The sequence below is a fragment of the Anser anser genome, assembly GCF_964211835.1.
Source record: "Anser anser genome assembly, chromosome: 21".
Lineage (NCBI taxonomy): Eukaryota > Metazoa > Chordata > Aves > Anseriformes > Anatidae > Anser > Anser anser.
Window position 1 is genome coordinate 2,146,126 of NC_139742.1, and position 21,559 is coordinate 2,167,684.

A 21,559-nucleotide genomic window follows, 5' to 3' on the forward strand; every position below is an offset into this window, starting at 1 on the left:
ATGTCTAAGTTGTGCCTCCCCAAGCTGTAAGGCCTCCAAAGTCATTATGCATTGGGGTGAAAAATGAGATTTGGTGGGGGTGTGAGCTCAAAAATTGCTGGGACTGGACCAGAAGGATGGAGAGACAACAGAGTCCAATGAACCAGGGTGAATGAAGAACTGGAGAGGGAAGGTCAGGCAAGATGAGTATGGGTATGGAGGGTTGAGCAGGGAGATGCTGCTGAATCCAGGGACTTGATGCTCAAAGTCCAGGCTGGTCTGCCTTATGAAGCTGGCTTTCGGTAGCCCTTCTTGTCTCATCTGTCATCCAAAGGGACCTCCTTTAAGAGCAGATGATGACAGAGCACACTGCGAGTGTCACTGCTCCTTCCCTGTCTATGAATGTATGAACTGTCAGGCTGTACAGGAGACTCATCTGTCCCAGAGCTTGTCTCTGACAGCCTAAGAAAGAGTGACAACTGGGCAAATATACCGGGTACGTTTCCCTAAGAATCTCTTGGCTTATAAATGTTTTCAGTTTATCAATAGTTTGAACTAGATGTGGCTTCTGTATTTCACAGAGGATGAACCACTTAATGAGCTATTCTGGTCTCCTGCTGAACCTCTGTAAACTCTAATCACCCACAACATGCTTTGGCAAGGCAGCTTGCAGGTGTATTGCCCCTTGGTGAAGGCCCTCTCTTTTTATTTTTTTCAAAACTGGTTCCTGCTGGGTTTTCTTGATAGCCCTAGTAGAGCTGGGAAGAGTGAACCTGTCTAACTTCTCCAGGGCTGCTTGCAGTTTTGCAGGCATCTGCCACAGCCCCCTCAGTTGTCTTCTCTCTAGGTTGAAGAGTCCTGCTCTGCTTAGTTGTTCCTCACAATGGGGCTTTCTCAGACCTTTGACCATAACTGATGTCTTCTCCAAAGCTTCTTCAGGTCTAGTCTAATCTCTTTGAGAGGAAGGGACTTGCAAAGGAAGCTGGCACACAGGCTTCTGACTCCTTTGCTGTATGACATCTTGAAAAATATCGGCTAGCCCAGAGCTACCAGGACCGTTGGGAAATCAACTGAAATATTTTTTAGATGTGGAATAATTAGTTGACCTCCTCGTGGGCCAGAAGCCAGTAGAAAAGGAATCCATTTTCCCCAAAGGAGATGTTAATTTTGATTAAACATGGGATTTTTAGAATGAAAAAAAAAAAAAAAATCATTTGGAACTACCATTCTGAAGCAAGACAAAAGAATCTTTGTTTTGATTTGAAATAAAAAATAACATTTTAAACTTGGAAATGAATAGTGAAAGGCTAAATTTGCTTTTGAAAGTTCCTTTGGGGTTGATGGGAATTTTTTTGCCACACTCTTCCTTAAAATGCCACACTTCTAGGCCACTTATATATTTTTTTTCTTTGCTCCAGAACAGAGAATTCATCAGTCAGTGATCAGCCTCTAAAAGTCATGAGCCACCAGGAGGAATATGAAACATGCTTGGTCGTGAGCTATCTTTCCCCAAATCCATCATGCTGCTCTCGGCAGCTTGCAGAGGAAAGCCTTCTTCAGGTTCCTGAGGGAACGAGCATCTTGAATACTGGTAGAAAAGGGGAAAAAGAAGGCAGCTGGGAATCTCCGTTCCCTCACAGGGTTGGTCACCTTCACCCAGAAGTTTCCTCCACCCTTATCTCTCCCCTCTATCTCTGATGGAGCTGGGTCAGCCGCTTCCGGACCGGGGAAGATCTCTGGTCCTCAACGATGGGAACTGCGCTGTGCCAAGAGCCCCACTGCTCCCTTCCCCTTGCAGCCTGCTTGGGAGCACCAGTGCTAAATTAAACCAGATTGCGCTTTTCCCACTTTAGTAATTTAGATAAAAGTAACATTTTGTTTGAGAGCAGCAGCAATTATACCCTGGGGTTTGGGATTAATGTGATTAATACTTTCTCCATCTCCAAGTGGCCCTCCCACCCCCTCTTCTGCTGCAATCAGAGTCTTGTCTTTCAATGGCGCTACAGTGGATAGCGTTACCCAAAAAAGGGGCTTTGTGCATAAATCCTTATTAGGGAGTATTGCAAGTGTTTAGCAATGAGCATCTTGGAAAAAAATAAAAGAGAACTGTATCGCAATGCATTAGTGTCTGTATCACATGAAAAGCCTGTCACTTCACCACCCAGGGAACTAATGAAGATCCCAATTATACAGCAATAAAATATACATATGCAGTACAGAGGGACTTATACATTTTTAATTTTTTTCCAAAGCCAAATGCAGAAAGAAAATTCTAATTAGCAATTTTGTCATTTTTAAATAGAAAGGTATGCAGTCATGGGAAACGCCCAGGAGCTGCATTTCATCCCCAGCAAATCCCAGCGAAGCCAGCCCCACCACCCGGCACTGAGCCCCGTCCTGCCCTGCCTCCTTCTGGCAGGAAAAACCAGGATTTTGGGGTCCCTCCACAACACATCACTGTCTAAGCTCTAGAGCTTAAAGCTCTCATCCTGCTCTAAGGACAATCTGGATGGGCAAGGAAGGGTGTGTTCAGCTCCAAGCTCTCTGCTGTGCTCAGCTCTCCAACCAGCTCCACATTGCTAATGAAGATTCCACCTTTCTCGGGGAGACCAGAGATGTGAAGACCCAGCGGACGCTGTCTGGGGGTTTCCAAGTCCCACAGGAGCAAAACAGTGTGCTGGGCCACCCCGTGATGGCAGGATGGCAGCAGACATCTGAGCCTCCAGCTGCACCCTCCAGCTTACATTTGTTTTTCTCTTGTGGTTGTCAAAGCTGGAGGGATGGCTGTGATCTCCCAACCCCTCCCTGGCCTTGAGAGAGAAGACCCCGTCATCAGCTGCATGATATCACAGAGAAAAATTGGATGGAGCTTTATCAGCAAAACCAGCCAAACCCCCTCCTTTCTCCCTAGACCACAGCCCTGGAGATACTGGGGACTGCTGAATAGTGCCCCTACCCAGAAATCCCAAGCAAATGGTATTGTGGAGCAACAGAAGAGAAAACCTGCCCTTTTTTCCCACTCCTTCTGCAGAAGACCAGCATAACCTGATAGTTCACTCTTATTTTCCTGATGCTCCTGCCCGCATGCCCTGGGAACGCAGTGAGCCTGCAAGGAGGAGCTGCACGTTTGTCCCCACTGCGGGCTCCTGTCCCAGCTGCTCCCCCACTGCCCCGCTGCCACCCACCAGTCCCACCACCCTGGTGGGAGCACAGGGACACTGCGGGGATGCCCAGCATCCCCTCCATGCCCCCTGCAGCACCTGGAGGTGAGATTTGCAATCACAGACCTCAGCCCAGCTCTGCAGACAGCACGTACGGCACAGATGGACTTCCAGACAGTTTAGCTGCAGCCTCATGAACTTGTAAAAAAACAGGTTTTTTTCTTTCCTGTGGTACATCGTACATATTCATCTGGTTGCTGTCCGTAGGAACAATAAAAGACTTACCTAGCCAGACTGCCATCCCTCCCAATCAAGAGTTGCTCCAAACCAAGAAGCTATCAGAGCTATCCAGCACACATACACGTACAAGAAAACCCTCAAGAGCTGTTAAACATTAGCATAGCAATATATTTCCCTTAATTGCATCCAAAGAAATGATTGACCTATTTGAGTTTCCAAAAACTATATATATGTAAAAACATCAATCTGAGACAGGAACTCAACTTGGAAAGTTTCTGACAAAATGCTCAAGATCTGGCAAGGTTTTAAGCAATTCAGAACAATGTTTTAAAACGGAGTTGTCAGGCAACCTGAAGCATAAAGCAGTTCTGCCAGCTCCTCTTGTAATAAAAATAAATGATCATTTGTTGCTTTCTGAATTCAAGTATGCAGAGTGAATATATTATACAATGTCCTATGTCCCAAACTCCATCTTCATTTAGATTTTAAAGTCACTGTAATATGTTGCATAAATATAAGGGGAAAAATAATTACTGATGATAGCATAGTTCTGAAAAGTTTTCAAGCATGCAAAAAGCACAGAAATTGTTATTTTGACATTAATCAGTGAGCAGGCCCTGAGCATGTCAGAGTTGTGACAGACAGGATCATTATCACCAGACATGGCAGGAACTTTCACCTAGCACAGAATTATTGGGGGAAAAAAAAGAAACCTTTCTGTTTTTTTTTGTTGTTGTTGTTTTGTTTTTTCATTTACAGAAAAATTGAAAATGTTTCAGACGTGTATCGTAATAATAGTGGTTGAATTCTTTTGCTTATGGAACTGATTACAAGATATCCAGGAACCATTTCAGCATAAAACCCACCCTCCCGTAGCCCCCATAACGGGCCGCCTCGTTCTGGCTGTGAAGGTGCAGGTGATGCACAGATCCCCTGGGGGTTCAGCCAGGGCGCCCAGCCCTTTGCTGGGTAACGGTCCCACTGCTCATCATCTGCTTTGCCAGGCTTCCCTGCTCTGATGTGCTCTGCTGAGTCTTTGCAGAAAGGCAGATATGGTCCCCTCTCTGTCTAGCCTTCAGGTGCTTTAACACCACTTGAGCCCCAGTAAGAAGAAAGAAATGACTCAGATAAAGTAGACGAGGGCCTCTGGTTTAATTTTTTCTCTAAGTTAAAAATTTCTTCCTGAAATCCAGCTATATACATAACTGTCTTCTTAATTACTGCTATCTTATCTACCGTGATAGTTTTGAACTGCAAGTTTAACTGGAATAAAAAGCAAAGTTTAATTAATTGGTTAATTATTTCTCCCTCTTATAATAAGCAGATAATGTTCACAGAGACAAAACAGAGGCACAGATATACCCTGCCGCTGGTTTGTCACCGCTGCATGTTCCTCAATGCCGGGAGCAGCCTGCAGTGGTGTCCCCCTGAAATCAGGGGCTCTCCTCCAGGTTCCCTCTCCTTCATCCTCCTGCTCCTTGAAGGAGTTGTTAACCAAGCAACTAGAGTTGCTTCTGAGTTGTCTAAAGGGTTTCAGAAGGCTAGTCCTGATAGAAAGTTTGGGAGAAAACTATCCTAGTGGGAGAAATAAAAAAAAGGATGACTTTTTTTTTTTGATTGTTTCTCAAACGTCTGAAAGCAGAACTCCTTTTGGAAATGTGAAAGTAATTAAATCAGTGATACCCAAGGGGAGAGTCACTCCTGGCAGGCAGTATGTGAGTAATGGCCTCATCCAGGCAGTGTGGCAAAAGCTACAAAGGCAATTCTGAAATCTTCCCAGCATGGGGCAGAGGGACGTTCAGAGCTTCGATTAACTGTCTGCGTCCCTTGCCAGTGCTCCAGCAGCAACATTTGGGGTGAGTAGGAAGTGTCTGTAAGAAATTCTGCCAGCAGGATGCTGCCCTAACCCCCTAACCTCAGAGCTATTAAATGAAGCAATGATCAATGAATATGGGGTAGATTCTGCCCACCTTAAAGATAAAATAAAATAGATAAACCAAGGGGGAAGGCTATATAACTGTACTGCAGCTACCTGAGCTATCTAGGGAGTTATTCCAGTCTTTAGAAGACAAAGTATTTGCAACACTGATATCCGGAGGCTGAACATGACAGATTTAGAAATAGAAATTTTTTTCCATCCAGGTGAATTATCAGTACAGAAACTTCTGCAGCAATGTAATTTTTCACATGGAGACATATAGCAAAATATGTTATCAACATTTTCTTGCGACACTATTCATAAATACTGCATTTGGCATGCTAGACTTACATCAGCATCACATAAAGAGATTCACAAAACTTAGTCACTGTGATGAACATATCAAGATAGTCTCGATATATGAGTGCAGAAGACTGTTCAGAAGGTGGATGTAATTCAGAGCTTTTCGGAGAGGTCTTTCCATGACCTTTTAGGGAAGAGCTGAAGATTGCATGGGGAGGGCAGGGTCTCGGCTGAGGACATGCTGAACAGGTGGGTGAGCAGGCACGGAGTGTCTTGATGAGAAAGGACAGTGAAACAGCGTTAGTGCAAGCAGAAAAAACATTCTATGGTGAGCAAATGAGAGGAACCTGCTGAGAAAGTCTGAGATGTAGGTTTGTGACAAGGAGGTGTATTGGTGGGCCTACAGCAAGGCTGGACCCCCCAGAGCATGGCATTTGCTGAATTAACAAGTGCCAGTTCAGTTTTAGTGGAGGGCTAAAGCACGACGAAAGTGTGGAGTAAATGGTCTGAGGTCTGTAAGGGCTCTGGAAACTGGGCAGGGGGCACATAGCCTCTGTGCTGCCCATTCCCCTGGGGCCAGGCTTGAAGCACCCTCCTTGCAGGACAAAACTTTTTCCAACACACAGCTGAGAAATATTTCCCTGACTTACACTCATCTGCTCCCATTGTCCCAGTTGTCCCTTACTGTAGTTTAAATAATAAATCCCTATATGATGCAGAATCAGAAGATTTCCTCCAGTGTGACTGGTTAGAGAAACAACATTATTTCTTATCAAGAAAAGCACATTTTTATTCAAAGCATTCAAAGTTAGTCTTGCACCATCTAGTTTAATAAATCCATTTTGAGTTCTACTCTCCTTTCACTGATCCCACTTCTTTCATTTTTCTGTGTCCAAATTGGCTCCAACAGCTCAGATACCGCAGGGATCAAACTAGCTGGCTGATAGGTGCTGGGTTCCTCTTTTCTTTTGCCCTGGGAACTCCCCCACCTACTCTTCATAGCTCCAATGCCACCCTCAACTTAGTAAATTTATATGAAATAATCACTACTGGGACTAGAAATTGATGTTCTGGATATTTTTAGAAGTCCAAGATTATCTGGCCCCCTGGCTACTCAGCATTGAGTTGCTCAGAAGTTTCTCCTCCATGGAGATGATTGACTCCGTTCTCATGCCTTCATTCACAGCAGCATCCTGGCGTTGCTTCTGCATTCAATGTTTTCTTCATTTGTGATAAATGACGCAAAATATATGTGGAGTTTTGGGGCTATATCCAAAAAATCTTTAATCTTCACTATCATTGATCAGCAAATGCCTTTCTTTCTCTCTCTCTCTCTCTCTCTTTCTTTTTTTCTTCCTTCCTTCCTTCCTGTCTTTCTTTCTTTTTTGTCTTCCTTTTTTCTTTTTTCTTTCTCTCTTTCTCTCTCTCTCTTTCTCTCATCTCTTTTTATTCATAACAAGAACAAATCTTTTACAATTTGCTTCGATTCAGTTTTAACTCAGCTCGACTTTTATCAATTCTCACTTTTTTTTATGCACTTTCTGAGATTTAAGACGTAAGTTTATTTGCTGCTCAGTTCTTTCTTCTTGTCCTTGCAGCCTGTCTGCTTGATCCTAACAGACTTTTGGATGAGGTTATTCATTGTGTTAAACCTGGAGCCCAGTCTTCCAGGATTTTTCCACTTGCTTTGGAAGCCTGTTCCAGACACTGTTGCATATTTGATTTCAATATATTCCCACTGCTTTCTCACTTATGTCTCTGAGCTGCTCAGGTCAGTTATCTTAGTTCATTTGGCTTATCATTTGCCCTTTAAAATCAAGAGCCATACTTGCAGACTAATAAAGTGAGTCCTCCATTTGTCAGAAAAAAAGAATAATTCAACATAAAGTTATTTATTAGTAACTGGCTCTGCCAGACAAATCCAAATGTAAAGCAGTATCACTCCCAGTTGGTAGAAGAATTTTGGAGAAGGTGTACCTGCCACAGGCAGGAACATCTGGGGTGGGCCAGCCTGTAGAAGACAGTGTGTCACGAACCAATTCTCACCTGCCAGAATGTGATGCTGGCTCCAGTGGAAGATGAGCAACTTCTGCTCCAGCAAAACAGCTCCAGTGTCAGGAGGAAGAAATGTCATTTCCTTTTGGTGCTTTCCAAGCAGAACCTGATTTAAGAGGCCCAGAGAAAGGACAGTCACTTGGAAGGGCCTCAGAGGTGTACCTAACTTTTCTCAGAAATACATTTTATGACATTTCAAGAGGCTCACTGTTTTTCTGCAAATAGCAGAGTTAGACCTAAATTAGGCAATGTTCATCATTGGGAGAAAGTGTTACTAACTTCTGTATGACTTAGGGCAGGAGTGGACATCAGTGTAGTATCTTAGCAATGCCAACAGAGTAGAAAAACTCCTGTATGAACTAACTGGCCACAAAAATCACAGCCAAACCCTATCTCATAAGAGTTTGTTTTCCTGTGTGCCATCACTGCATCTCCACAGCTGGTTCCCATGGGTACCACTGCACTATTTGCCCTAGAACCAGCTTAAACCATACTACCTGAATCAACTCATCTCTGCATAAACCAGCAACTCAGGAATATGAAACACCACTAGCCATTTATCTTAAAATACATTTGTCTCAGGAATTTACCTGTGCTTTTTCTATGTTTCTTTAGTGAGAAATTAATCTGTCTGTCAATGTGTCCTTCCATTAAACCTGCACTTGTTTATTTTAAAATAAAAGCTGCCACACTGAGGATAAAAACATGCAATGTTTTATGTGGGAATCTGAAAGAATATTATATTAAAACACACATTCTTTGCTTGTTTCTGAATCCCATGAGACTCTCTTTCAGGGAAATTCAGCTGGGAAATTCATTCTTCTGCATTAAGATGAATTAAACCTTTTCAGTTATAAAAGTTTCTTCGTGTAATGCACACACCTCTAGTGAAATTTGCTTTAAAACAAACAATAAATAGTACTTTGACCCAACTGCTCCTCTGTTCCTGCAGTAAAAACTGCAGCCACATACCCTGGTCCATCAAGACAACTCTGCAGAGATGTGGCTGAGTGCAATACACTTACCCCTAGCTGGAGATCCCTGATCCCTGGAGTAGCCCCACAGCTGGAGGGCATCTCTGGGAGAGGACAATGAGGAGGATCCCACAGACTTCACTGTTCCTTTGCATTCCGACTACGGGGATAGGTGGCTAAGGGACAAGTCCTGGACTCTCTCCAAGATCCACCTGTGCTGGGGTGGTGTTTTGAAACATCATAGGTATCATCCACCATCCTGCCCCACTCAGACAGCCCCACACAAGGCTCTCCAAAACTCCAGTTTCAGACCCACTGCATGTGGAGCCTGAGTGGGGACATTCTGTATCTGAGGATCCTGCCCACAAGATCACCCCATGCATGGTCCTGCTGGGTCTGCAGGGAAAAGACCTGTGGGTCTTCAAGGGCTTTTGTACACAGAACAGATGAAAAGACTTCTTGGGCCTTTTTTTTTTTTTTTTTTTTTTTGGTTTGTTTCCCTGCAAAGTAAAATATCAACTTTATACTGATGCACACTTTGCCTTATCCAGGTCACCATCTCCAAATCCTTCTCCTGTGCAAATCGGACTCAAGTGGAAGAAGAGGATGGCAGGAGCTCAGGCACGCAGTAGTTCTCCTCGGAGAACGAAACGTGGGCGCTGCCTTGTCAGAAAACAGCTGTGATATGGATGTGTGTGTTCAGCCTGTGAGGCTGCTGTAATTAAAAGTCCTCGCTGGGATTCTGACTGACCCTTAGCTTTATACACACACGGATGTCAAATGTCAAACTGTCTCCCCAGCTCCAGCAAAACTGGCCTGATGAGACAGCCGCTAGTGAAAGTGGAGCAGTCTATTGGGACATCTGGCATTCAGCATAATTGTTTATGAGACAAAACTTGCCAGAAGCAGCAGCAGGCCAAATTGGAAAGAACTAATGGCTAAATATTGGGGAATTATCTGGCTGGAGCAGTATGGCCCAGCCTGGTTAATTAGGAGCTAGCAATGAATATAGAATTGCTGTTAATTTTAACCCACCATGCCTTTCCTGAGGCGAAATAGTGAGAGTATCTGTATTACGTGTTTTGGTAAATGGTGGAAGGGAATGTTTAACAATGGTGGATTTTCTTCTTTATCTTAAGTGCTACACCCTTCATCTTGCAGACACACACCTGCGCTAGCAAGCCAGCTAAGCTGATGGCAGCAATCACACTGGCATTTGACCCTGGGTGCCTTTTCAGTGCCTTCTACAACTATTTCCTTCAGTGGCAGCAGCACTCTGGTGCCTGCACACTGCAGACAGAGCGGCTCTGCCTGCTGCCGAAGGCCCCCAGTTTCCCTCGTTCTTGGTGCCGTTGACTGCTGGGTGTCCCCGCAGGGCAGGAGCCAAAGCTCTGCTGCTGCAGGGTGAGCTGGACAGGGGGACGTGGGGCAGGGTGCGTCCCAAAAGCTTTCCTGTTTGTGTCAGGATTTAGACTGATCAGGGTTGTGGCACTGGAGATATCAGCCTATGAAGAAATGAACTTGTTTGGCTCTAACAGTCAGACAATGACTGACCTGATGAGTGAAAGCCCACTTAGCCTCAGCAGTCCCTTCTGAGGCATCTTGGGCTTCTGCATTGTGTGTTCAGCCTGGCCATCACTTGGGAGGGTCTGCTTGGGTGGCAACTTGATGACAACTCAAAGAAGGTTGCTTTGAGTATAATCTTACTACTTGCTGAGGAGGTAACATTTCCACCCTCAGATGTATTAATCCACAAAAGGTACCAATTCCCAAAGAGCAGAAATGATTTTGGTAAATGTCTGTGATAAGACAAAAAACATCTCCAGCTACTGTAAATAAGAAACCATCACAGTCTGGAAGTTCATTCCCTCAACAAGACAAATGAAATCAGTTTGAATTTTGGACCACTGCCTCTGGATACTTTCCATGGAAACATTCAAGCTTTCAGCAGGGCCTGGGGCATATCTTGGCAAGAAAAACCTGCACTTACAATTCTCTCTATATATTAACACTGATTTGGGCAATCAGGCTTACATCTTGGCTAACGCTCCCACTTAAGTGTTTCATATCTCAGATTTCAATGTTCTCAAAGTGCACCTAGTGTTCTCAAACTGTAGCTTTGATTTCTCCAGAAATGTGGGAATGACATTTACTCTACTACTAGAGAGTGATGTGCATCAATGAAATATCCCAAGAAGATGACCCTGATTGTTTTTTGCCTTAACTCAGGCATAAGATTTTCCAAATATGTGCGAAAATTCCCTAAGTTGCTCAACAAATTCATCCTCTATTGAACTCATGATCAAAATGTCCAAATATGACACAATGCATGGAATTATGGAAAGCAGAGCTACTCTGAAGGGTTGAAAATTTCCCCAAATGACAGAAATGTCAATTCAGGATTGGAATAGTATGCTGAGCCTCAAGACTGTGCAGCTGCAGCATCTTTGATATGCCCAAGGAAGATCTGATTCTGTGAGATCTTCCAACAACAGCAACAAATTATTTATTAAAGGCAAGCATGAGATACAGCTGCTCTTGGTACCTCGTTCATGACTCATTTGTCATGAAAGCCACAATTGCCATTTGGTCTGTGTATAGGCACCACTAGTTCAAACCACTTGAACTCAATTGCCCTAGCTGCTCAATGAGTTGCCCAGTGTCTGTTTCTGTCCTTGTCCATAAAACAAAGTGATACCATGGGCCGTCATTTTAGCAGTATGACTTTCAGATCCAGTAGAATGATATCAGGCTGGCTTTATAGACTCCTAACTCTTCAGAACACCTTTGAGGGGATCCTCCAACAGTCCTTCTTAGCCATCCTTCTCTGATAATGGACTCTTTGAACACCAATTCCCTTTTCTCACAAATGAGGCTTTTGTGCTCACTCGTACTCTTCCTCAGAGTCAGAGCAGACTTCCAGCAGGCAGGTGCTGGTGATGTGAATGGCAAGACCATTCTGGTTTCAGAGATTACGTCGTGAAATGGCGAGGTTTGGGTGCCAGAAAGAAATGGCTGAAGGTGTCCTCACAGAAGACCATCAGAGCAGGGCCAGAGCTCATTCTGTTTTGCATTTCTGGTCATTTCTAGTAAGAAGAAAGATTTTGGAACGGTTCAGAGGCCTGAGATAGGAGGAGATTTACATGAGGGACCAGGTCTTCTACCCCACCATGTGGCATCTTTCATGTGCTAACATACATCCTCCATCTGTTTTCATTCCACTGCTGTGTCTGAACCTGGCCATTCTCAAAAACAAGCATGTGCTTTGAACCACTCGAGTAATTCTTAATTTTTATCTAAGAAAATAGAAAATAAGGATGTCTCAGCACTCAGCACTAGGAAGCAAGCCCTACCTCTGTGCAGCTTCCAGCCTGATTCCTCAACCTGCCCCGTTCTCCTTTCCTCACTTACTTCTTCTCTCACAGGATCCTCTTGCCATGATCCAGGAGAAACGAACAGAAATATTTTAGGAAGGAACACTTTTTCTGGGAGGGGTTCCAAATGACCTTTCTTCCTTAATTTAAACTTAATTTTATCCCACATTTTAAAAGCTGATTGCACCAGGTTGTATAGCATTTATACAGACAACAGAAAATAGAGTCTGAGTGTTGTTATGAACTGCACTTTCCATATTATTTGTGACAATATATTTTTACTGGAAATTTCAAAACATGTCTGGTGGGATATCACTTGGCTCCTGTATCTGCTGAAGTGAAATAAAATCCTGTGTTTTTGCTAATAGCTGTGAAAATTCTTAGCAGGCGTTAATAAATAGGAGAAAAAAAACTTCTCTCTCTCTCTCTTTTTTTTTCCTCAAAAATATAGATTATTAGATTGGACTTGGAAAAAAATCATGAACGAAAAATGCAGAAAGTAACTGGGTGGGATCTACAAGAACACCTAGGAAAGAAATATACCTTTTCTCCCCTTGAAATGCATTTCTTGCTGGAGCAGCGGTACAGATGCATACATTTTATCCAATTTATACAATGTTATATTTCTTCTCAAATGTTTAAAAACCTGTTACACGGTTTTTAGAGCTCACTCAGGGGTATGTCGTTTTAGCTTTTCATCAAGCTCCAATGCATGTATTTCTTGGTATATATTCTAAAAGAAGCAAGCATTCTTCATTCACCTGGTATCAATTAAAGATGCAGAATTTTTAGCTTTCCATCCTGAGTGGAGCACTCTCAGAGAGCCACCACTGCTGGGTTCCTGGTGACTTAGGTCAGGGTGAGATGTACAAGCAGCATTTTCTGCTCCCACCTTACAAACAGCGGAGGCTGAGAAGAGGAGCAATGCCTCTGTGTAAAGCTGGGCAGAGTTTAGAGCCAAAACAATATTCTTGTCTGTTTGCACCCTTAAATGCAAAGACACCTGGCCAACACTGTGCAGGATGGACATGCCCCAGGACCTGATTTTAGATGGGGGAGGCACACCAGTTCCTTTAGCAATTAAGGATGAAGAAGACTCAGTATGCCTGGAAGGATGCTCCACATGTGTTTACATACTCTCTCATCCTCACCCTGGTGTTACATGGATCCAGATCACTGACACTGGTAAACCACCAGCAATCTCTGATTCAGAGAGAAAAACTGGTGAAGAAAACTGCCTACCATCTGAAGGAGGTGCAGGGTTAGAGCCCCTGAGCCCCTGAGACCCGCTGTCTGCCTCCTTGTTCCCCTGGCTCTTCCCACCCTGCCCTCCAGGTTCCTCGTGCTGTTTTCTCCCCTCTACAGCCAAGATGGGCCTTGCCAAGATAGAGGGATATGTGTTTGGATGTCCTCGGTGAGGGCAGGCCAAGGGAAAGGCTTGCCTGGGTGAGGGTGGTTGGTTTATGAAACCCTTCAGGAATTAAACAAATTAATACCCGTGCACAGAAAATGGGAAGATGCCATAAAATTAAGGCTAGTGGTGTGGGTAAAGCTGAGCACTGGAGGATCTGAACATGCCCAGCTTTTTGTACGAAGATCACCAGGACATTTTAAGTCCTTATATTAAAACCAGGTATTTCTGTTTTAAAGGTATGCTCCAGGTTAACCAGACGTCACAGCTGAGGGGGCCAGAAGCCCTGGCTGTGACAGCTGTGGCCAGGTCACAAATATGAACTCTGCTGGTTCTGTCTACCCTCAGTGCTTGGGAACACTCGTGAGGTCCTGCTACGTGTCCAAGGCATGGGGCACCACCAGGGCTGAAGAAGGCAGAGGTTTAGAACAGACCATCAGGCTGATATGGCACGTGTCCCTAAATGCAGGCAGGCACTGCGCTGTTGAGTACAGGTTTCATCAATTACTTTTGCTGTTGGCGTTTGTGCTTTTTTTCAGACAATTTTTAATGACCTTCAGCTCTGTGATGTTGAGCTGCGGGTCATACCCCACCCACAGTCACCTGTGTCACTGGTGTGTCCCTGTGTAGATGGGGACAGACGTCCTGCACGGCTGCAGAGAACGTGTCTCCAGCTCATTTTCCACTGCATCGGTGTCATGGAGCCTGGTGTGGTTCAAATAACTGTGATTACAGCCTTACATTTTCTGTGATTCAATTAACAGCCTGATTAGTAAGATACTATTCCATTTTATAATTAGATTAATGGGAGCATTCATTCAGAAGTTGTTATCTCACTTAATAATGACCTCACTGATTATTCTATCTCCTTTAACTGACTGATTTTGATTAAAATAAATATAGCTCACAGCACCTGGAAATTCATTCTTCTATTCAGAGGGAATCTGATAGAAAGAGATTCCCTTTTAAGAATTTCTTGAGAGTGATTAAATATTTTGGTCCTCCTGAGGCTGAATTTTCATGTTTTTAAAGATGACATTTTTGAAATATTTGATAATAAAATATTTATCAAGCGCTGTATTTATATTTTCAATACATCTGTTTCTACTTTGACTGTTTGAACATAATTTCAGCAGAAATATATATTTGCATGCTGTGCTGATTTAAAAAAAAAAAACACCCGCAAGTGTTTATGCACACACATACATTTTCACACACACATAGACAACGTACTGCTGAACATTACCGTTCATGCAATCCTGTACCTCACACACAGATTTCTGCTTTAGGAAGAAACACAGCCATCAGTCATTTAGCCAATTGAATTTATCAGATTCCTGCTGCTTATGATGTTATTTTGTATATTAATCTATTTTCTAAAAGCAGTAAGAATTAGCAAGAACAACTGCTAAACATTTTAATATGGAAAAAAAAAGGCAAAAAGCCAGGAAAATTAAGTTAGTAGGCTTGTCAGAACAAGCAAAGCACACCTGATTATCATGACACAATTAGTGGCAATCACCAAATCTGTGCTGTTTTAGGCAATTTCAGTTTTGTCACCAGGGGGGTGAATGTGATCATGACCATTGACAGCACCTGTTTTGTGAGGTATTGAGGGAACTTTACAAGGCCTTTTTATCAAAAAAATATATAGCTTTTTTTTCAGAATCTCAGGTCTAGGGACAAGCAGCCCCTGGTGGACGGTGACCAGGGTGACCTGCTCTTGCTCCTATGGGAAGGGCTCAGCTGTAACCCAATTTTCCTGGGGTTCCAAGGAGACTCTACATCCCCCATTTGCAGATGCAGTGGTGAGGTGCAGAGCACAATGTGTTTCCTCCATATTTCAACACTAAATGCTGAGGACCAAGAACTACACGGCTTTGCTCTGGTTAAAAGGAAAAAAGAAATCCCATTGGAGCAGGGCTGGCTCTGCTTACAGAGTTCATTGCCTCACTGGAGTGGATGGGGGGACACAGACTTTTGCTGGAGCGGGGCACAGGCTGGTAAAGATACAGGAACCACTGATGGCCAAACACAACTTGGGTTGGTATTTAATGAATTGATGCAGCTGGTTTTCTCCAAAGGCAGCCAACCAGCCACTATCAGCCTGATGCTGACCCAACAGCAGCATCAAAATTCACTGCTGATAAAGGAAGAAAAGCTATCGGGAAAAGCTGCAGCTAACAGCAGGGTCTGGACTCATGCAGCTGGTGAAATGAGAAACTGCTGAAATTACCCCTCTTCTCAGGCCCTGAATAACCTGACAAACAGAACCCATAGCCTGGTCTGCTAGGAGCAGGTCACTTCCCATCACATCCTAATCCACTCTTAAATACTTCCAGCCCAGCCAATCCACCTGCGTCCCCAAATCCTACTCGTGTCGCTTGACCTGGCTGCCACAGCACCTTCCTGCAGCTCCAAGGCAGAAGGGAAAAGATGCTGCCAGAGATGAAGAGAGGCAGTGGAGCTCCTCCCTTGGGTCGCTGCCTTGCTAGCTCTAGAAAGCCAAACAACTAAAAGAGGAGCAGAGCAGCTGCAGAAGATGAAAGCCCCTGATTTGATCCAAAATGCCCATGCCAACAAAGTGGGGAGTGCAGTAGAAACTTCAAGGTGAGAGTCAGGATCAGCAGGATCTCTACTTGCTTCAAGACCTTTCACTTACTGTGTTAAAGCATCTCCCTTCTGAATTTCTCCCTTCTGGGCTCCTTGGCATGCTTTCTCTGGCTGCACTTCTCACCTCTGCTCCCTGTCCCCAGCAACCCAAGCCCCTGCACCACCAAACCACGGGACACCCTCACCTTTCCCAGCCCACACCTTGGGACACAGGGTCCAGCCAGCAACTCTGGAGGATTTGCTCTGAGCTGTGTGATGGTCTCAGGGCAAAGTTTCACTTTCTGGAGGAGCTGGTGGCAGAATCTGTTTAAAACACTCTGGTTCCCACTCTGTGCCCTAGATTTCTGCTTCAAAAGTTTTTTCCCCCATAGCTTTTCTTCCTTATGTGTAGAAAAATGTTTACTTAAAGGTTAAAAAGCCATTGCCTGCGAGTCAGCAGAAGAATCTGATGTGCGTGGAGCTAAGGTGCTGTCTAGACAAAGACACTATAATGAGGACCTAATTAAATGAAAGGTGCCTAAGAAAATCAGGGTGGACAAGAATTTTCTGCCAGGTGTCAAACTCCAGCACATCTCTGAGTGCATAGGGCAGACCCACAGAGGTTGATGAAAAGATGACAGTCCAGAAACGTGGACATTTGTGATCATCTATAAATAGAAATTCTGAGAATCCTGCAGAGCAGAGGGACATCAGAGAGGACTCTTCTAACATGAGGCAAACAGCCTTAAAACAAGAAGTCCTAAACCAGACTTGTCCCACACCAAGCCTGGCCCATGGTTGTACAGCTTTTCCCAGACTGTATTTCTTTGCATGACACTGTGCTTGGACTCCACTCACTGGGGAACATCACCCCCTCTGCTCCTTGACAGGCAGTCTAACTAAGTAAGGGCACAGCCTCCAGCACCAGAGAAGACCTTCCTGGTCCAGCCCAGGTTTCTGTGCTATTGATTCACCCATGAAAATGACTCCAGAGAATCTCATATAGATCTTAGAGACATTATCCTGTGCATTTGCTCTTATTTAGTTTTCTGAAGCTTCCCAGGGCCCGTCTGTTACCTCTGTAGAAGCAACGGGCTGGTGCTTGGTGGACAGAGGGTGGGCACTCAGGTCCATGGACATAGCAGAATGCAAATGAACCAGGAGGACACGAAAATGACCCAGTGCAGCTGTATTCTGACAGCAGCCACCACCACGTGCTGTAGCGCCTGCACAAGCCCAGCACTGTGGGAAGGTGTGTGCTGCACCGCACCGGCTAGGCAGCGTGAGGGTATGTAGCTGAGAAAGAACAGAGCACCATATTTCCCTTGTTGTCTGAAGAAGTGTTACCGTTCTGTTCCTCGCATGGTGTGTGAAGTCTGTCTTCTATTTTTCATTTTATTTTTTGGCGTATTTCTTGAGGAGAAAATGTTGTGCATTTGTTTTTCTAACATTTCAGGCTGGAGGTCCTGAAATGGATCTGACTGAAATAACGTCAGCCACATTTGACTCATATCAGAAACACAACTTGCAAATCCTTCAACCCATACATGTAATCACAGGTTCTGAGGTCTAAAGGTTTGTCAAGAAAAATAAATCCAAAGAGTAGCACTGATGGGCTACGTCTCCTTCTGAACTATGCTCCTGAAGTCTTTAGTCTATTTTAAAGGTAGCAGTTTCTCAGAAAAATCCCAAGTCAGGGAGGTACTGCAGTCCTTGGCCTTGTAATCTGGGGAGCAGCTTGTTCAGGCTGCTGAGTGCCACCTGCATACTGCACGCAGCATGATCTTTTCTCCTCTCAGACCATCACAAGGTGCTCTCCCACCCAAATTGTCTCCTTGGAGCACCTAATGACTTTGCAGGTCTAACAGCCAGCCAGTCAAATGTTTCTAACTATATATCAAACAGAAAAATAGTCTGGAAAGGCATCTCCTGCCCAAGGCAAGTGATGAGCAGAGGAATTTCCAAAGCACTGTGATCAATGAGAATGTGTTTTCAGGAGTACCTCTCAAACCTCCCAATCCCAAACATGAGGAACAAGAACTTGTTCTGTTCAGCAAACACAAGTGAAGAGATTCAGCTTCCATCCACAAACACCGTGGGGCCAAACTCCCAAGTTATATCTAAGTAAGGGTAACAGCAGGGAGTGCAGGGAGAAATGGTTTCACTGCAAAAGGCTGAGCATGGCAGCCTTTGACAATGACAGAAAATGAACCCAGTCCTTATTTGATTAGTAATTAATAGGAGCAATAACTGATAGCAATATTCTTTGAATGCTCTCACTTGGGCAACAAGAAAGCTCGCCCAGCCCAGGCACTTGTGCCTCACTACAGTTTCACTGGTGGCCGGGTGGTGACAGGTACTTAGGAGTTGTCTAAACTCCAGAATTTACTGTCCTTTTCATACCAATACGAAGTGTTGACTTTGTTAAAGTACTGTACCTGTCCTTACAGAATCTGTGCAACGCTCACACACCCAGCTGTGGGGGTCCAGCCTTGCTCCCCAGGTTGCTGCCAGGCACACCATCGCACTTAGATATGTCTCTGTGTCCCATTTCCAAGCACAGACTGGCGCTTCTCAGCCTTTGAGTCTTGAAGGACCACTTAGCCTGACAAAACAATAAATAAAATAAATAATAATAATAATAATAACAAAATATCCACAAAAATATTTTTTGCAGTGCCATCATGTGATTTTTATTTACAACCCACCAAAAATGAGATTAAATTCTGAAAGTTCACTTAAAGTTTTTATTTTCTTGTAGGATTTTTAAATCCACTCACTGACTTTGGAACTCACACAAGTGACTCCTACACCCTCTTCACAATGACTTTGCAGAATATTCTCTAAGCTGATATCTGTAGAGATATGAAATTTAATGTATTTTCAAAGCCAAAAACTATTGGCTAATTGATCCACACAAAGAAGCAGTGTTTAATCACAGATAAAAAAGCTTTGGGTTGATTTTTTTTTCTTTTTTTCTTTTTTTTTTATTGTACTTAAATGTAAAGTTTACTCTTGTGTGATCTCATGGTTTAGTGCACAGTTTGGTCTATTTGCAGATCTACAGAAAAGCATTTTCACCGTAGCTTTCTCTTTGTGACCACTCAACTTCCCTTCTCCAGGTCATTACACCTATGTATCTACTTCCAAAGGTCAAAGAAGTTTTTGTGGACTAAACAGGACTTTACTTTATATTAAATCCAAATAGAGGCATTAGAAGAGGCAGAACCTAAGAACCACCAAAAAAAAAGAATCCATAAACATTTATTTCCCTTTGCGGGTCTCCTTTGAATAGCCAAGGAACTGCTGTATGGATGCTCATCTACAGTAGATATCCCCAGTTTCCAATGTGGTTTTTAGGAGTAGAGCCATAAAAATACTCACAGAGCTGGATTGCACCAAGCTATAAAGCTCAGAAACAGGAAGATTATTATTTTTTCCTGACTGGATAACAACAATTCTGAACATTTTGAATTGAAGTGACACAGTGACGTGGCAGAGTCTGTCAGTTTCCCAAAAAGAACATGAGTATTTCTAAAGGAGCACAAGTACTTCTAAAGAAGGTTGCAGAATGTTAATTGCCTATGGATACTGTAAAATAAGAACTAAAATACCAAAGGTTACTAGGTCCCCATCAGTCATTTTTTTTTAACCAGAATTCAGGCTGCAGCTCAGACTTGCTATAAAGGTAAAAGCCTTTTTCTTATGTACCTGCAGATGCAGGATGAGACTTGTCCATGTCTTTCTCTCCCAGACTCAGGTCATAAAACACTATCTCCATCTACAGAATCCGTGCAAGATTGACATTCTCCTATGCACATTTCTGACATGCAACCTTTAGAGGCTTTACCAGAGAGGAAAATTAGAATGAATGCCCTAAACCTATAAAATAAGAAACATGAGATAAAACAACTGTCTCTACATGGAAACCTCAATATCTCCCTGTATCTGCCCCCTCCAGATGGCATCTGAGGGGTCAAACACTGCCCCAGTTACACCAGTATAATCTTCTGAAGTCCACAGGTGCAGCTAGTGCCAAGATTCAGCCCTGTCTGTTGAGTTTTGCTGCAGAAAATTTGGAGGATGAGTTTAATCTTAAGTCTTTTTTTTTTTTTCCCAAGAGCTGGGTAAATATTTGTTTTCAGCATGTGCGATGACTCCAGTGACCGCAACAAAACAAAGTTTCCAGCTGAGCAGCCATGACATAATGTATCTGACGCTGCAGCCTGAACCACCCCAAAGTCCCCACTATCACCAGACCCTCCTCTGGATGGCACCAGGCCACACAGACAGACCGTACCTACAGACAGACCGTACCTGCAGGCAGACCCAGCCCCGCAAAGAACAAGATAAAGATGTAACAAGCAAGTTGTCAGGTGTACTGGGCTGATGAACCAAGCTCACTAATTCAGAGTGGGGTGTATTCCATTTCCACTGTGTTCCTCTGCCAGCTCCTGGTTTGGCTTCTCCAAAGTTAGGCTGGCTCTTTGCATGGTCTGGCACAACCTCCCCTGGGAGGCGGGGCCGTTAATTACCTGTGGGTGCTCAATGAGGAACAACATGTCATTATTCACAGCTGGTCTTGCTTTACCAAATGATGATCAGATGAGTGCTAGGTGAGGTCTAAGCGCACCAAAGGTGAAGGGCAGGGTGAATTTCTCGGGCAGTCTGAGGATGTGTGAAGCACTCGTGACACAAAGATGTAAGCCTGATACAGATGCTCAGTAAGAGAAAGTTGTAACTTCTATTACAATAATTTATCATAGAATCTTGGAATGGTTTGGGTTGGAAAGGAACCTTAAAGCCCGTCTGGTTCCAACCCCTGCCATGGGCAGGGACCCCTCCCACCAGCCCAGGCTGCCCCCAGCCCCATCCAGCCTGGCCTTGGGCACTGCCAGGGATGGGGCACCCACAGCTCCTCTGGGCAGCCTGAGCCAGGGCCTCACTGTCCTCCAAGTAAAGAATTTCTTCCTCGTATTTAATATAAACCTACCCTCATTTAGTTTAAGGCCAATACCCCTTGTCCTGTCACTGTACCCCCGACACAGAGTCCCTCCGCAGCTTTCTTGCAGCCTTCTTTAGGCACTGGCAGGCTGCTATAAAGTCACCCCAGAGCCTTCTCTTCTCCAGTCTGAACAACCCCAACTTCCTCTGCCTGCCTTCACAAGACAGGTGGCCCAACCCTCTGAGCATCCTTATGGTTCTCCTGTGGGCCCAACACTGACTCCATCAGTCACAGGAAAGGCTTTAGCCTCTCTGCCCCTCAAAACAGAATGAGGAAGACAACAGCTCTGGATGTGTTTTCATGTATTTCACTGTTCATGTTAGCAGGAGAGAGAGAGGTCAGCTCAAGGTAAATACGAAATGAAAAACTTCCAGCTCAGCATCAGTATCGGTCTCTAAGAATAAGGAGAAATACTCAGGTTTCTGAAACAGTCAGACCTAAATAATAAATGTGAGTAAAGAATGGGTCATTAAAAATGCCTTAAATTCTGCATCTGAAATATTTCAGTGCCCTTATTCTATGAAGGATGTTGAGCCTGGCCTATTTA

General features: G+C 44.0%; 1 long non-coding RNA gene across 3 annotated transcripts; it reads right to left on the reverse strand.

Annotated features, from left to right (window-relative positions):
* Positions 1-2,158: 2,158 nt before the first annotated feature.
* Positions 2,159-21,155, reverse strand: LOC310884721. Of its 3 annotated transcripts, none has more exons than XR_014574352.1 (4): positions 20,325-21,155; positions 18,446-18,612; positions 14,019-14,120; positions 13,604-13,896 (listed from the first exon to the last, which is right to left on the reverse strand). It is a non-coding gene; the product is annotated as an uncharacterized lncRNA (long non-coding RNA). The 3 variants fall into 3 exon arrangements; XR_014574353.1 differs by having other exon boundaries at positions 15,805-18,612; XR_014574351.1 differs by lacking the exons at positions 13,604-13,896; positions 14,019-14,120 and adding an exon at positions 2,159-7,762.
* Positions 21,156-21,559: the final 404 nt, after the last annotated feature.